Source organism: Solanum tuberosum, unplaced genomic scaffold (assembly GCF_000226075.1).
Source record: "Solanum tuberosum cultivar DM 1-3 516 R44 unplaced genomic scaffold, SolTub_3.0 scf00092, whole genome shotgun sequence".
In the NCBI taxonomy this organism is placed as follows: domain Eukaryota; kingdom Viridiplantae; phylum Streptophyta; class Magnoliopsida; order Solanales; family Solanaceae; genus Solanum; species Solanum tuberosum.
The window spans coordinates 1,440,732-1,445,089 of record NW_006239019.1 but is presented as its reverse complement, the minus strand read 5'-3'; the positions used below and the strand labels follow the sequence as shown (position 1 = coordinate 1,445,089).

Here is a 4,358-nt window from a genome sequence, read left to right as displayed (position 1 = left end):
AGGCACTAATTCCTTTATTTTCAAATTTAAAAATCCTTTTATCTTCTTCTTTGTTGAAATCTTCTTGAACCTCTCTTACTTTTCCCCCCAAAATTTTGAGCATATTTTTTTGTTGAAGGAAAAAAACTCTCCCCATCTCTCAACTTGAACCTCTCTTATTTATTTTTTATATCTTGAACCCACTTTGTGAAAATCCTGGGTCCGCCACTGATACAAATGAATGAATGATATGTACTATGCAAATAAATCTCCATACATGAGACAAATCTTGAGGAACCATGCATATACATATAACATATTGACCAACTAGCTAAATTGATGTGACAGATAGACGAAACTATAATCACATGTGGCAACAATACAATATCTACGAAGCTTCTAATAGAATTCTTTTTTTTAATGTATTATTGAAAGATCGGGACAGTGCCCCAACATACCCAACTATAACTATGAGAAAATCTGAATCATCCTAGTTAAGTTACCTATTAGCGCCAGATAGAATGAAGTTTATTGATACTTTGTTGAATACGCAACAAGATCCTATTACAGGAGTCTGCTAACTTGTATACCTGATCCTGCATTCATAAAAATGCAGTGTCTCGAGCACTAGAACATCAGTACATATACTGGTATGTAAAGCAGATAGAGTAATGAGTATACACATAAGGATGCTCAATGAATTAGATAACAAAATGAGCAATAACTGGAGACTCTTGTTTGAAAATTATACCAGTCTCACATTGACAAGTCTATTCCACATGCTCCACGTCATTGATACGTCAGTGCCACATAGAACATTATTTAAATTCTTTTTTTGTTTCTTTTTATTTATTCACAAATTCAGAAAGCAAATTTTTTTAGAAAAAATCAACGCTTATTCCTCAACTATCACAATTCCCTTTGGTTAAAAAAACAACTCAGTCACAATTGCAATTGAACAAACTCAGTCAGATTGATCCAAGATCTCAAAACTATTCTCACAATCTCAACAAAAACACATTTAATTTTGAAGACATTATACAAAACAATAAATAATGACTGAAAATTTAATTTGAGATGAAGAAATTGTAGTATTTTTCATTAAAAAAAGCTTCAAGTTCATCACATTCAAACTTTGCGATAAATAATAATTTAAAAGCAAAAATAAATTATTGATTTTTCTATTTTTTTCGTGTACATCACACCCTTTTACTGATTCAAAGAAAATGGGGGTGGGATGGGGGTGTTTCAAAAAAAGAGAAAGAAGCCTGAAAGTTCTTCGAAGAAGAAAAAGAAAAAGAAAAAGGCGAGGCAAGTGGTGTTTGAGGCGGCGAGTCCGAAGAGAAAGAAAGAGAGGAGATATAGGATCAAGATGGGAGTTTCAAAAAAGGAGAAAGAGGTGGGGGGGGGGTCAAGAAGAAGAAAGAAGTGGTGCAAGTGGGGTTGAGGGCGGGAGGGGTGGTGGGGTGTGAGGAAGATGAAGGGGCTGGTGGTACTACGAGCTGGGGGTGGTAGGGTATGGGGAAGATGAAGGAAATAATGATTATTGGCTTAAAAGAAAAAATTAGGGCCCAGTTAGTCTTTTCTACACGCAATAACTTTTTTGACTTGCCACGTCAGCTATTTGGGTGAATTTAAATTCACTTGAAAGATGTTAAGGGGGTATTTAAGCACCCGTATAGTTTAAGTGCTAAAGTAAGTAGTGCTGCCAAGTTTAAGGGTTTTTTTTTTAATGTATTTTCCCTAGAAACTATAACTTATGACCATACATGTGACAATACGTAATATGAAACTATAATTTATGTATTTTCCTTATTATCTTATCATATAACGTCGTATGAGTTATTCATTATTATGAAGCGCCATGCAATTTGCCTAAGTGATGTATTGTGACTATCTCTAAACAAATGATCATATACAAATATGCGCTCATGTACTCATGACTATGATTTTATACGCATAACTGTAATCACGATCTAACACAAGGTACGCCCTCCGTGGGATCGCTATGAGGGTCTTGCCCGCAGTCCATATGTGTCATATCTTGGCTCAAGTCAGGGAACCAGTCATGACATTCCTGCTGACTATCAAATGCAAACAATCCCACAAGGACGGGTACGCCACAACATTCGGGCTCACTAGGTCTGGTCTCATGTGCATAGAATAGCATCGCACGTATTTGTCAAGTAAAACTTATGAATACCCTTCCATCGTTAAGGATAACTTTTATCGAGCAATGCCATTAAAGGTCTATGGCATGCAGATCATATTGATTTTCCACTCAAGTAGTAATATCCATTTGCAACTAACTTTTATTTTTATTAAAAAAAACATAAATATCCATCTAATCAAGTGTTGTCCTTATAGCTATGTCTCCAGGTGATCAGTACTAATGCAACTATACTGCGCTATATTATTCCTATTTACAAAACTTGACAAATATATCATGTGATTTTTTTAGAGATTTCAAGGAGTAAATATCTTTAAAGGTCACTCAATTATGGAGAATCATCTAGTAAAGTCACTTAATTTTGTTTTGTATCAATAAAATTACTCAACTTTGAGATTCTCTTTTATAAAATTACTCAAACCAAATTTATTATTAAAAAAAGTATATGACATGACAAAATAAATTAATTTTTTATGCCATGTTGACATGGACCCCACAGATAAAACAAAATTAAAGAAAACTCATATCTTAAACCCAATCCATCAACAATTTCATCATTGTCGAAATTATAAATCTGAAACTTTATAGGTTTGCAATATTTTTCTCAAATTTATTAATTTTTGTGAAAAAAATAATAAATTAACCTCCAAAGATCGATTTTACATTTTTTAATTTTTGATGTTTAATAAATCGACCTTCAATCAAAAATCGATTTACATTTTTTGGTTTTTGGATTCAATCAAAGATCGATTATAATTAAAAGTATGTGGTTGTGTACAGGAACTTGCTTTTTTTTTAATTTACAAAAGAGTAATTAAATAGACCACATTTTATCTCTATTCAAATAAAAACATAAAAAAAGGTGATAAATAAACAAACTAAACGGCACAAAAAATAGGCAGTGACTTTTTTTTCCATACGCCTTCCTTACTCGTCCAGCCAGATACATCTATCTATCGGCAGTGATTTTAATTAAATTCAGACTTAATTTTGATATAATTAAATTCATGCAAATATCTTAGTGTGCAGTGATCTTAATTTTATGTGTGGGATTCATATTTTATATGACACAAAAATTCGTATATTTTATCATGATAATATCTTTTTATTGAAAAAGTTGGTTGAGTGATTTTATAAGAATAAAATTTAAGTTGAGTAATTTTATAGGAGAAAAATCTTAAATTGAATGACTTTATTGATACAAAATAAAATTGAATGACTTTATAACATAAATATTCATAATTGAATGACCTTTTAAGATATTTACTCAGATTTCAAGTAGAGGAGGTTTTAGCTTTACATACCTCGATGGCAAGTAACTAGCCCATCCCTTCAGGCATTAAACTCTTAATATCCAACTCTTGATTTTTCTCTACTTCACTAGTTTCCCCAAAAATAATGACCAAGCTTTATGTTCATCTTCACAGCGATATATATCCTTGACGTCCACTTTCCTTTTCTTCTTCCTGTTTTGGCCACAGCAGCTGGACCCATAAGACCAATTTAGGCATAATTATAAGTGTGAGGTGGCCGACAATACTTGTATGAGCCTCTACTAATATTGTGAAGTGGAAAGTTGGGTCCCATTTCAGAAAATGGCCTAAATTCCTTTGTCTTTCTCTTCTTTTCAACGATTTTTTTCTCTTTCTTGCTTTTTTTACTTCTTTTCTTTGGTTTTTTTTTTCCAATCATTGTTCCAAATTTTCTACTTCCATACTTTAATAATTTTATTCATGGAAAATATGATATTCAAAAAAATTTATCTGATTTATTCTATTTCTAACATTTTGATATTATTTTTTCATCTCGAAATTAATTATTTATATTACTAAAAATAGTTGGATAAAATTATTTGTTAATTTACAAAGATATAATTAATTACAAGTTTTCTATTTTTATTATAACAATATTTCTTTTTGAAAGTGTAAATAAAATTTATAAAGTTAAAAATAATAATTAGGTGTAAATCAGTAAAACTATTATTTTATTTATAATTTCTTAAGAAATTTGTAAAAGAAAAAGTAGACTATTAATATGAAAACAAAGAAGGTATAAAATTAATTTGTTCTTTTATTCTTCTCAACAATTTTCAGAATTCCAAAAGCACTTAAATCCATCAAGTACTCTTCAAAAAGAAAATATAATGGAAAGAGCATCAATGATCTTGACAAGCGATTACATAAGTTTTGATACTATTTTCATGAAATTA

General features: G+C 30.8%; 1 protein-coding gene across 3 annotated transcripts in view; it reads right to left on the bottom strand.

Moving 5' to 3' along the window:
- LOC102603277 (cysteine synthase-like) overlaps positions 1–3,595 on the bottom strand; it is a 15,942-nt gene extending 12,347 nt beyond the window's left edge. Inside the window, exons 1-2 of one of the 3 annotated variants that reach the window (XM_015308932.1) lie at positions 3,454–3,595; positions 483–575 (exon numbers count right to left, since the gene is read on the bottom strand). The gene's annotated coding sequence lies outside the window, so the exon portion shown is untranslated. Of the gene's footprint in view, positions 1–482; positions 1,023–3,453 lie in introns of those variants that run through there. The other 2 variants (XM_006347748.2, XM_006347747.2) reach the window with 2 other exon arrangements.
- Positions 3,596–4,358: the final 763 nt, after the last annotated feature.